Raw genomic sequence first — 14,917 nt, forward strand, 5'->3', positions numbered from 1 at the left:
CCTTATTGTATGTGCATTTTGTATATTTATTTTAATACAAATTCAAATATTTTATGTGTGTCTTGGTATAAATATTTTTATAAAAAATGCGTTATTTTATGGGTATTTTGTATCTTTATTTTCATACAAATTTACATTATTTTATTAATATTCTGTGTATTTATTTTGATACGATTTTATATTATTCTATTTTGTTTATTTAGTTTGATACGAATTACATGATTATATGTGTATTTTGTACATATTTTTATACGTATTTACATTACTTAATGTGTATTTTGTTTATTTATTTTTAAACAAATTTACGTTATTATATGTATTTTTATAAATATTTTGATACAAATTTACATTATTTTATGTATTTTGTATATACATTTCAATTCAAATTTAGCTTATTTTATCTGTATTTTGTATATCTATTTTCATACGAATTTAATTACTTCTCTGTATTTTTTTATATAGTTTTATACAAATTTATGTTATTTTATGTGTATTTAGTATATTTATATTTATCCAAATACACATTCTTTTATTGGTATTTTGTTTATTTATTTTAAATCGAATTACATGATATATGTGTATTTTGTACACATTTTTTTATACGTATTTACATTATTTAATGTGTATTTTGTTTATATATTTTCATACAAATTTACGTTATTATATGTGTATTTGTATAAATATTTTGATACCAATTTACTTTATTTCATGTATTTTGTATATATATTTCAATTCAAATTTAGCTTATTTTCTGTGTTTTGTATATATTTTCATACAAATTTAATTACTTCTGTGTATTTTTGTATATAGTTTTATATAAATTTACGTTATTTTATGTGTATTTTGTATATTTATATTTATACAAATACACATTCTTTTATTGGTATTTTTTTATTTATTTTGATACGAATTTACATTATTTTATGTGTATTTTGTATACATTTTTTATACGTATTTACTTCATTTTATGTGTATTTTGTATATATATTTTTATAGAAATCTACGTTATTTTAGGTGTATTCGTATACATATTTTGAAACAAATTTACATTGCTTTATATGTATTTTGCATATCTATTTTAATACAAATTTACCTTATTGTACATATAAAACAATGTAAATTTGTTTCAAAATATATGTACGAATACACATAAAATAACGTAGATTTCTATGAAAATATATATACAAAATACACATAAAATTAAGTAAATACGTATAAAAAAATGTAAACAAAATACACATAAAATATTGTAAATTCGAAACAAAATGAATAAACAAAATACCAATAAAAGAATGTGTATTTGTATAAATATAAATGTACAAAATACACATACAAAATAAACATAAAATAAGGTAAATTTGTAATGAAATATATGTACAAAATACACATAAAATAATGTAAATTTATATGAAAATATATATACAAATACACATAAAATATGAATTTGTATAAAATTATATACTCAAAATAAATATTAAATAATGTAAATGCGTATAAAAATATATATACAAAGTACATATAAAATAGTTTAAATTCGTATCAATATAAATCAACAAAATACCAATAAAATAATATATATTTGAATGAAAATAGATTTACAAAATACACATAACCTAACTAAAATTTGTATCGAAATATATACAAAAATGCATAAAAATAATTTGAGTTTGAATGAAAATAGATATTCAAAATACACATAAAACAAGGTAAATTTCTTTGAAATATATATACAAAATACCCATAAAATATTGTAAATTTGTGTCAAAATATATAAACAAATACACATAAAATAACGTAAATTTGTATGAAAAATATATACAAAATACACATAGAACAATGTCAAATCGTATCAAAATGAATGAGCAGAATATCAATAAATTAACGTAAATTTGTATGAAAATAAAGATGCAAAATACCCATAAAATAAAGCATATTTTTATAAAAATACAAATAAAAAAATAAACATAGAATAATTAAATTTGTATTAAAATTAATATACAAAATGCATATACAATAAATTTAAATTTGATTATATTAAATGAAATAAATATACAAAATAAACTTAAAATAAGGTAAATTTGTAATAAAATATATGTATGAATACACATAAAATAATATAAATTTGTATGAAAATATATATACAAATACACATAAAATAACATGAATTTGTATAAAATTTGTTTCAAAATATATACGAATACACACAATAAAATAACGTAAATTTTTATGAAAATGTATATATAAAATACACATAAAATAATTTAAATACGTAGAAAAATATATATACAAAATACACATAAAATAATGTAAATTCGTAAAAAATTAAATACACAAAATTCCAATAAAAGAATGTATATTTGTAGGAAAATATATATACAAAAAACAAATCAAATAACTAGAATTTGTATAAAAATATATACAAAAATACACAAAAATAATTTAAATTTGTTTGAAAATAGATATGCAAAATACACATAAAGTTAGGCAAATTTGTATTGAAATACATATACAAAACTGACATAAAATAATGTAAATTTGTATTAAAATATATAAACAAATACATATAAAATCACGTAAATTTGGATAAAATATACATACAAAATATACATTAAATATTTTAAATATGTATAAAAATATATTATATTATATATATATTTTTATTGATATTTGCGTTATTTATGTGTATTTTGTATATGTTTTCTCATAGAAATTTACATTATTTTATTGGTATTTTGTCTATTTATTTTGATACGAATTACATGATTTTTGTTTTATTTTTTCAATTTTTTTTATACGTATTTACATTATTTAATGTGTATTTTGTTTATATATTTTTATACAAATTTACGTTATTATATGTGTATTTGTATAAGTATTTTGATACAAATTTACATTATTTTATGTATTTTGTTTATATATTTCAATTCAAATTTAGCTTATTTTATGAGTATTTTGTATATCTATTTATTTTAACACAAAATCAAATATTTTATGTTTTTTCGTATATATATTTTTATAAAAAATGCATTATTTTATGGGTATTTTGCATCTTAATTTTCATACAAATTTACATTATTTTATTAATATTTTCTGTATTTATTTTGATACGATTTTACATTATTTTATTTGTGTTTTGTATATATTTTTTTATACATATTTACATTATTTAATGTGTTTTTTGTATATATATTTGATACAAATTTACGTTATTTTAAGTCTATATGTTTATATATTTTCATTCAAATTTACATTATTTTATGTGCATTTTGTATATGTATTTCAATACAAATTTACCAAATTTTATATGTTTTTTGTATATTTATTTTCATACAAGTTTAAATTATTTTTGTGTATTTTTGTATATAGTTTTATACAAATTTAGGTTATTTTGTGTATTTTGTATATCTATTTTCATACAAATACACATTCTTTTCATGATATTTTGTTTATTTATTTTGACACGAATTAACATTATTTAATGTGTATTTTGTATATATATTTTTATACGTATTTACATTATTTCAAGTGTATTTTGTATATATATTTCTATAGAAATCTACGTTATTTTATGTGTATTCGTATATATATTTTGAAACAAATTTACATTGTTTTATGTGTATTTTGCATATTTTTTTAATACAAATTTACCTTATTGTATGTGCATTTTGTATATTAATTTTAATACAAATTTGATTAATCTATGTGTATTTTTGTATATGTATTTTTATAAAAATATGCTTTATTTTATGGTTATTTTGCATCTTTATTTTCATACAAATTTACATTATCTTATTGATATTCTGTGTATTTATTTTGATATGATTTTACATTATTCTATGTGTATTTTGTATATATATTTTATATAAAATGTATTTGTTTTCATTTCATACAAATCTACATTATTTTATGTGTTTTTTGTACATGTATTTAAATACAAATTTAACTAGTTATATGTGTATTTTGTATATCTATTTTGTATGTATATTTTCATAGAAATTTACTCTATTTTATGAGTATTCGTATATATATTTTGATACAAATTTACATTATTAATGTGTATTTTGCATATCTATTTCAATACAAATTTACTTTATTGTACGTGCATTTTGTATATTTATTTTAATACAAATTTAATTATTTTATATGTATTTTTGTATATATATTTTTATGCAAATATGCGTTATTATATGGATATTTTGCATCTTTATTTTCATACAAATTTACATTATTTTATTGATATTCTCTTTATTTATTTTGATACGATGTAAATTTTATATGAAAATATATATACAAATACACATAAAATACCATGAATTTGTATAAAATTATACATTCAAAATAAATATTAAATAATGTAAATGCGTATAAAAATATATATAAAAAGTACATATAAAATAATGTAAATTCGTATGAATATAAATCAACAAAATGCCAATAAAATAATATATATTTGAATGAAAGATTTACAAAATACACATAACCTAACTAAAATTTGTATTGAAATATATACAAAAATACATATAAATAATTTGAGTTTGTATGAAAATAGATATTCAAAATACACATAAAACTAGGTAAATTTCTTTTGAAATATATATACAAAATACCCATAAAATATTGTAAATTTGTGTCAAAATATATAAACAAATACACATAAAATAACGTAAATTTGTATGAAAAATATATACAAAATACACATAGAATAATGTCAAATCGTATCAAAATGAATGAGCAGAATACCAATAAAATAACGTAAATTTGTATGAAAATAAAGATGCAAAATACCCATAAAATAAAGCATATTTTTATAAAAATACATATACAAAAATTTACATTATTTGATATGTATTTTGTATATATATTTGTATACGTATTTACATAATTTCATATGTATTTTGTATATATATTTCAATAGAAATCTACTTTATTTTATGTGTATTCGTATATATATTTTGAAACAAATTTACATTGTTTTATATGTATTTTTGAATATCTCTTTTAATACAAATTTACCTTACTGTATATGCATTTTGTATATTTATTTCAATACAAATTTAAATATTTTATGTGTATTTTGGTTTATATATTTTTTAAAAAAATGCGAAAATTTTTGGGAATTTTGCATCTATATTTTCATACAAATTTACATTATTTTATTGATACTCTGTGTATTTATTTTGATACGATTTTACATTATTTTATTTGTTTTTTGTATATATTTTTTTATACACATTTACATTATTTAATGTGTATCTTGCATATATATTTTATACAAATTTACGTTATTTTAAGTGTATTTGTTTTTATATTTTCATTCAAATTTACATTTATTTTAATTCGAAATTACATTATTTTATGTGTATTTTGTATACATTTTTTTATACGTATTTACTTAATTTTATGTGTATTTTGTATATATATTTTTATAGAAATCTACGTTTTTTTATTTGTATTCGTATATATATTTTGAAACAAATTTACATTGTTTTATATGTATTTTTGCATATCTCTTTCAATACAAATTTACCTTATTGTATGTGCATTTTGTATATTTATTTCAATGCAAATTTAAATATTTTATGTGTATTTTGGTATATATATATATATATATATATATATATATATATATATATATATATATATATATATATATATATATAAATATATATATATATATATATATATATATATATATATATATATATATATATATATATATATATATATATATTTATATAATAAATGCGCTATTTTATGGGAATTTTGCATCTTTATTTTCATGCAAATTTACATTATTTTATTAATATTCGGTGTATTTATTTTGATACGATGTTACGTTATTCTATTTGTTTTTTGTATATACTTTTTTATACATATTTACATTATTTAATGTGTATCTTGCATATATATTTTATACAAATTTATTATCTATTATCTATTTTCATACAAATACACATTTTTTTCATGATATTTTTTTTATTTATTTTGACACGAATTTACATTATTTGATATCTATTTTGTATATATATTTTTATACGTATTTACATAATTTCATATGTATTTTGTATATATATTTGTATAGAAATCTACTTTATTTTATGTGTATTCGTATATATATTTTGAAACAAATTTACATTGTTTTATATGTATTTTTGAATATCTCTTTCAATACAAATTTACCTTACTGTATATGCATTTTGTATATTTATTTCAATACAAATTTAAATATTTTATGTGTATTTTGGTAAATATATTTTATAAAAATGCGATAATTTTTGAGAATTTTGTATCTATATTTTCATAGAAATTTACATTATTTTATTGATATTCTGTGTATTTATTTTGATACGATTTTACATTATTCTATTTGTTTTTTGTATATATATATTTTATACACATTTACATTATTTAATGTGTATCTTGCATATATATTTTATACAAATTTACGTTATTTTAAGTGTATTTCTGTGTATTACAAAAATACACAGAAGTATTTTAATTTGTATGAAAATAGATATACAAAATAAGGTAAATTCGTTTCAAATTCAATAAACAAAATTCAGATAAAAGAAAGTATATTTGAAGAAAAATAAATCAACAAAATACACATAAAATAACGTAAATTTTTTTGAAAATATATAAAAAAATAGACAAAAATAATTTCAATTTGTATGAAAATGAATATACAAAATACACATGTATTTTGTATATCTATTTTCACACAAATTTAATTACTTTTGTGTATTTTTGCATATAGTTTTATATAAATTTACGTTATTTTATTTGAATTTTGTATATTTATATTTATACAATACACATTCTTTTATTAGTATTTTGTTTATTTATTTTGATACGAGTTTACATTATTTTATGTGTATTTTGTATACCTTTTTTTATACGTATTTACTTCATTTTATGTGTATTTTGTATATTTATTTTCATAGAAATCTACGTTATTTTTTGTGTATTCGTATATATATTTTGAAATTTTTTTACATAGTTTTATATGTATTTTGCATATCTATTTCAATAGAAATTTACCTTATTGTATGTGCATTTTGTATATTTATTTTAATACAAATTCAAATATTTTATGTGTGTCTTGGTATAAATATTTTTATAAAAAATGCGTTATTTTATGGGTATTTTGTATCTTTATTTTCATACAAATTTACATTATTTTATTAATATTCTGTGTATTTATTTTGATACGATTTTATATTATTCTATTTGTGTTTTGTATATATTTTTTTATACATATTTACATTATTTAATGTGTATTTTTTATATATATTTTATACAAATTTACGTTATTTTAAGTGTATTTGTTTATATATTTTCATTCAAATTTACATTATTTTATATGTATTTTCTAAATGTATTTCAATACAAATTTACCTAATTTTTTGTGTATTTTGTATATTTATTTTCATACAAATTAAAATTATTTTTGTGTATTTTTGTATATAGTTTTATACAAATTTAGGTGATTTTATGTGTATATTGTATATCTATTTTCAAACAAATACACCTTCTTTTATTGATATTTTGTTTATTTATTTTGACGCGAATTTACATTATTTAATGTGTATTTTATATATATATTTTTATACGTGTTTACATCATTTGATGTGTATTTTGGATATATATTTCTATAGAAATCTACGTTGATTTATGAGTATTCGTATATAGATTTTGAAATAAATTTACACTGTTTTATGTGTATTTTGCATATTTTTTCAATACAAATTTACCTTATTGTATATGCATTTTGTATATTAATTTTAATACAAATATAATTATGCTATGTGTATTTTTGTATATGTATTTTTATAAAAATATGCTTTATTTTATGGGTAATTTGCATTTTTATTTACATTCAAATTTACATTATTTTATTTATATTCTGTTTATTTTTTTTAAACAATTTTACATTATTCTATGTGTATTTTGTATATCTATTTTTATACGTATTTACTTAATTTATGTGTATTTTGTATATATATTTTTATAGAAATCTACGTTATTTTATGTGTATTCGTATATATATTTTGAAACAAATTTACATTGTTTTATATGTATTTTTGCATATCTCTTTCAAGACAAGTTTACCTTATTGTATGTGCATTTTGTATATTTACTTCAATACAAATTTAAATATTTTATGTGTATTTTGGTATATATATTTTTATAAGAAATGCGCTATTTGATGGGATTTTGCATCTTTATTTTCATACAAATCTACATTATTTTATTAATATTGGGTGTATTTATTTTGATACGATTTCACATTATTCTATTTGTTTTTTGTATATATATTTTTTATACATATTTACATTATTTAATGTGTTTCTTGCATATATATTTCATACAAATTTATTATCTATTACTTATTTTCACACAAATACACATTCTTTTCATGATATTTTGTTTATTTATTTTGACACGAATTTACCTAGATATGTATTTTGTATATATATTTTTATACGTATTTACATAATTTCATGTGTATTTTGTAGTTATATTTCTATAGAAATCTACGTTATTTTATGTGTATTCGTATATATATTTTTAAACAAATTTACTTTGTTTTATATGTATTTTTGAATATCTCTTTCAATACATAATTACCTTACTGTATATGCATTTTGTATATTTATTTCAATACAAATTTAAATATTTTATGTGTATTTTGGTATATATATTTTTATAAAAAATGCGCTATTTTATGGGAATTTTGCATCTTTCTTTTCATACAAATTTACATTATTTTATTGATATTCTGTGTATTTATATTGATAGGATTTTACATTATTCTATTTCTTTTTTGTAAATATTTTTTTATTTACATTTACATTATTTAATGTGTATCTTGCATATATATTTTATACATATTTACGATATTTTAAGTGTATTTGTTTATATATTTTCATTCAAATTTACATTATTCTATGTGTATTTTATATATGTATATCAATACAAATTTACCTAATTTTATGTGTATTTTGTATATTTCTTTTCATACAAATTTTAAATATTTTTGTGTATTTTTGTATATAGTTTTATACAAATTTAGGTTATTTTATGTACGCATTTACTTTATTTAATGTGTGTTTTGTATATATATTTTTATGCAAATGCACTTTATTTTATGTGCATTTTTGTACATATATTTTTTTAGAAATTTGCGTTAATTTATGTGTATTTGTATATGTTTTCTCATACAAATTTACATTATTTGATTGCTATTTTGTTTATTTATTTTGATACGAATGAAAATAGATATATAAAATATACATAAAATAAACGAAAATAAAGCATATTTTTATAAAAATACATATACAAAAATACACATAGATTAAGCAAATTTGTATTAAAATTAATATACAAAATGCACATACAATAAGGTAAATTTGCATTAAAAAAATATGCAAAATACACATAAAACAATGTAAAATTGTTTCAAAATATATATACGAATACACATAAAATAACGCAGATTTCTATAGAAATATATATACAAAATACACTTGAAATAATGTAAATACGTATAAAAAATATATATACAAAATACACATTAAATAATGTTAATTCGTGTCAAAATGAATAAACAAAATATCATGAAAAGAATGTGTATTTGTATGAAAATAGATATACAAAATACACATAAAATAACCTAAATTTGTATAAAACTATATACAAAAATGCACAAAAATAATTTAAACTTGTATGAAAATAAATATACAAAAAACATATAAAACTAGGTAAATTTGTATTGAAATACATATACAAAATACACATAAAATAATGTAAATTTGAATGAAAATATATAAACATATACACTTAAAATAACGTAAATTTGTATCAAATATATATACAAAAAACACATTAAATAATGTAAATATGTATAAAAAAATATATACAAGACACAAATAAAATAATGTAAAATCGTATCTAAATAGATACAGAAAATATGAATAAAATAATGTAAATTTGTATGAAAATTAAGAAGCAAAATACCCATAAAATAATGCATTTTTTATAAAAATATATATACGAAAAAAAAAATATTTGATTTTGTATTAAAATAAATAGATATACAAAATACTCATAAAATAAGCTAAATTTGAATTGAAATATATATACAAAATACATAAAATAATGTAAATTTGTATCAAAATACTTATACAAATACACATATAATAACGTAAATTTGTATAAAAATATATAAACAAAATACACATTCAATAATGTAAATACGTATAAAAAAAATGTAAAAAATACACAAATAATCATGTAATTCGTATCAAAATAAATAGACAAAATACCAATAAAATAATGTAAATTTCTATGAGAAAACATATACAAAATACACATAAATAACGCAAATATCAATAAAAATGTATATAATATATTTTTAAACATATTTAAAATATTTAATGTATATTTTGTATATATATTTTATCCAAATTTACTTTATGTTATATGTATTTGTTTATATATTTTCATACAAATTTACATTATTTTATGTGAGTTTTGTATATGTATTTCAATACAAATTTGCCTAACTTTATGTGTATTTTGCATATCTATTTCCAAACAAATTTAAATTATTTTTGTGTATTTTTGTATATATTTTAATACAAATTTTAGTTATTTTATTTGTTTTTTGTATATATATTTTTTTACAAATATACATTCTTTTATTGGAATTTTGTGTATTTAATTTTTTACGAATTTACATTATTTTATATGTATTTTGTATATATATATTTTTCTACGTATTTAAATTATTTAATGTGTATTTTATATATACATTTTCATAAAAATTTACGTTATTTTATTGTGTGTATTCGTATATATTTTGAAACAAATTTTATACAAATTCATGTTATTTTATGTGTATTTGTATATATATTTTCATACAAATTTATATTATTTTATGTGTATTCTTACATATATTTTATTACAAATTTACCTTATTTTATGTTTATTTTGTATATTTATTTCATTCAATTTTAAATTATTTAATGTGTATATTTGTATTTGTATTTAGGTTATTTTATGTGTGTTTTCTATATATATTTTCATCCAAAATTACATTATTTTATTGTTATTTTCTTAATTTAACTCGATTCGAATTTAAATTATTTCATAGGTATTTTGTATACATATTTTTATACTCATTCACATTATCTAATATGTGTTTTGTATATATTTTTTTATGCAAACTAATTTTATGTGCATTTTTGTACATATATTTTTATAGAAACTTAAAACGTTATTTTATGTGTATTTTGTATATGTTTTCTCATACAAATTTACATTATTTAATTAGTTTTTTGTTTATTTATTTTGATACGAATGACTTGATTATTGTTGTATTTTGTAAATATTTTTTTATACGTATTTACATTACTTAATGTGTATTTTGTTTATATATATTTTTTTACAAATTTACGTTATTATATGTGTATTTGTTAAAAATATTTTGAAACGAATTTACTTTATTTTATGTATTTTGTATATATATTTCAATTCAAATTTAACTTATTTTGTGTGTATTTTGTATATCTATTTCCATGCAAATTTAATTTCTTCTGTGTATTTTTGTATATAGTTTTATACAAATTTACGTTATTTTATGTGCATTTTGTATATTCATATTTATACAAATACACATTCTCTTATTGGTATTTTGTTTATTTATATTTATACGAATTTACATTATTTTATGTGTATTTTGTATACATTTTTGATTTGTATTTACTTAATTTTATTTGTATTTTGTATATATATATTTATAGAAATCTACGTTATTTAATGTGTATTCGTATATATATTTTGAAACAAATTTACATTGTTTTATATGTTTTTTGCATATCTATTTCAATACAAATTTACCTTATTGTATGTGCATTTTGTATATTTATTTTAATACAAATTCAAATATTTTATGTGTATTTTGGTATATATAATTTAAAAAAAAATGCGTTATTTTATAGGTATTTTGCATCTTAGTTTTCATACAAATGTACATTATTTTATTAATACTCTGTGTATATATTTTGATACGATTTTATATTATACTATTTGTGTTTTGTCTATATTTTTTTATACATATTTTCATTATTTAATGTGAATTTTTTATATACATTTTATACAAATTAACGTCATTTTAAGTGTATTTGTTTATATAATTTCATTCAAATTTACATTATTTTAAGTGTATTTTGTATATGTATTTCAATACAAATTTACCTAATTTTATGTGTATTTTGTATATTTATTTTCATACAAATTTAAATAATTTTGTGTTTTTTGTATATACATATAGAGTAAATTTCTATGACAATATATATTCAAAATACATATAAAATTATGTAAATAAGTATAAAATATATATATGAAATACACCTAAAAAAATGAAAATTCTTATCAAAATAAATAAACAAAATTTAGATAAAAGAACGTATATTTGTAGGAAAATAAATATACAAAATACACATAAAATTACGAAAATTTGAATAAAAATATATACAAAAAAACAAAAAAATAAATTTCAATTTGTATGAAAATAGATGTACAAAATACACATATAATTAGTTAAATTTGTATTTAAATACATGTAAAATACACATAAAATAATGTAAATTTGTATGAAATGAAAACAAATTTACATAAAATAACGTACATTTGTATAAAATAGATATACAAAATATACATAGAATAATGTAAAATCGTATCAAAATAAATACACAGAATATCAATAAAATAATGTAATTTTGTATGAAAATAAAGATGCAAAATACCCATAAAATAAAGCATTTTTTTTTAAAACACATATACAAGAATACACATAGAATAATTAAATTTGTATTAAAATTAATATACAAAATGCACGTACAATAAGGGAGATTTGTATTGAAAAAATATACAAAATGCACATAAAACAATGTATATTTGTTTCAAAATATATATACGAATACACTTAAAATAACGTATATATCTATAGAAATATATATAAAAAATACACATAAAATGACGTAAATACGTATAAAAATATATATACACAATACACATTAAATAATGTAAATTCGCATCAAAATAAATAAACAAAATATCAATAAAAGAATGTGTATTTGTATGAAAATAGATATTCAAAATACACATAAAATATTGTAAATTTGTATAAAACTCTTAAAAAATACAAAAATAATTTAAATTTGTATAAAAATATATACAAAATACACATAAAACTAGTTAAATTTCTATTGAAATACATATACAAAATACACATAAAATAATGTAAATTTGAATGAAAATATATAAACAAATACACTTAAAATAACGTAAATTTGTATGAAATATATATAGAAAATACACATTAAATAATGTAAATATGTATAAAAAAAATATATACAAAACAAATAAAATAATGTAAAATAGTATCAAAATAAATACACAGAATATTAATAAAATAATGTAAATTTGTATGAAAATAAAGACGCAAAATACCCATAAAACAACGCATTTTTTATGAAAATATATATACCAAAATACACATAAAATATTTAAATTTGTATTACAATAAATAAACAAAATGCACATACAATAAGGTAAATTTGTATTGAAATAGATATGCAAAATACACATAAAACAATGTAAATTTGTTTCAAAATCTATATACAAAATACACATAAAATGAAGTAAATACGTATAAGAAAATGTATACAAAATACATATAAAATAATGTAAACTCGTATCAAAATAAATAAACTAAATGCCAATAAAAGAATGTTTACTTGTATCAATATAAATATACAAAATGCACATAAAATACCGTAAAATTGTATAAAACTATATACAAAAATAAACAAAAATAATTAAATTTGTATGAAAATAGATATACAAAAGACACATAAAATATGCTGAATTTGGATTGAAATAAATAGAAAATACATAAAATAATGTAAATTTGTATCAAAATATATATTCAAATACATATATTAAAATTAATATACAAAATGCGTATATAATAAGTAAATTTGAATTGAAAAATATGCAACATACACGTTTACTCATTCAAATTTATATTATTTTATTGGTATTTTGTTTATTTATATTTGAATTACATGATTATATGTGTATTTTGTACATATTTTTATACGTATTTACATTATTTAATGTGTATTTTGTTTATATATTTTCATACAAATTTACGTTATTATATGTGTATTTGTATAAATATTTTGATACAAATTTACTTTATTTCATGTATTTTGTATATATATTTCAATTCAAATTTAGCTTATTTCGTCTGTATTTTGTATATATTTTCATACAAATTTAATTATTTCTGTGTATTTTTGTATATAGTTTTATATAAATTTACGTTATTTTATGTGCATTTTGTATATTTATATTTATCCAAATACACATTCTTTTATTGCTATATTGTTTATTTATATTTATACGAATTTACATTATTTTATGTGTATTTTGTATACATTTTTTTTATACGTATTTACTTAATTTTATGTGTATTTTGTATATGCATTTTTTTAGAAATCTACGTTATTTTATGAGTATTCGCATATATATTTTGAAACAAATTTACATTATTTTATATGTATTTTGCATATCTATTTCAATACAAATTTACCTTATTGTATGTGCATTTTGTATATTTATTTTGATACAAATTCAAATATTTTATGTGTATTTTGGTATCAATAATTTTATAAAAAATGCGTTATTTATAGGTATTTTGCATCTTAATTTTCAAACAAATTTACATTATTTTATTAATATTCTGTGTATATATTTTGATACGATTTTACATTATTCTATTTGTGTTTTGTATATATTTTTTTATACATATTTACATTATTTAATGTGTATTTTGTATATATAT

The sequence above is a fragment of the Eriocheir sinensis genome, unplaced genomic scaffold (genome assembly GCF_024679095.1).
Source record: "Eriocheir sinensis breed Jianghai 21 unplaced genomic scaffold, ASM2467909v1 Scaffold149, whole genome shotgun sequence".
NCBI lineage: Eukaryota > Metazoa > Arthropoda > Malacostraca > Decapoda > Varunidae > Eriocheir > Eriocheir sinensis.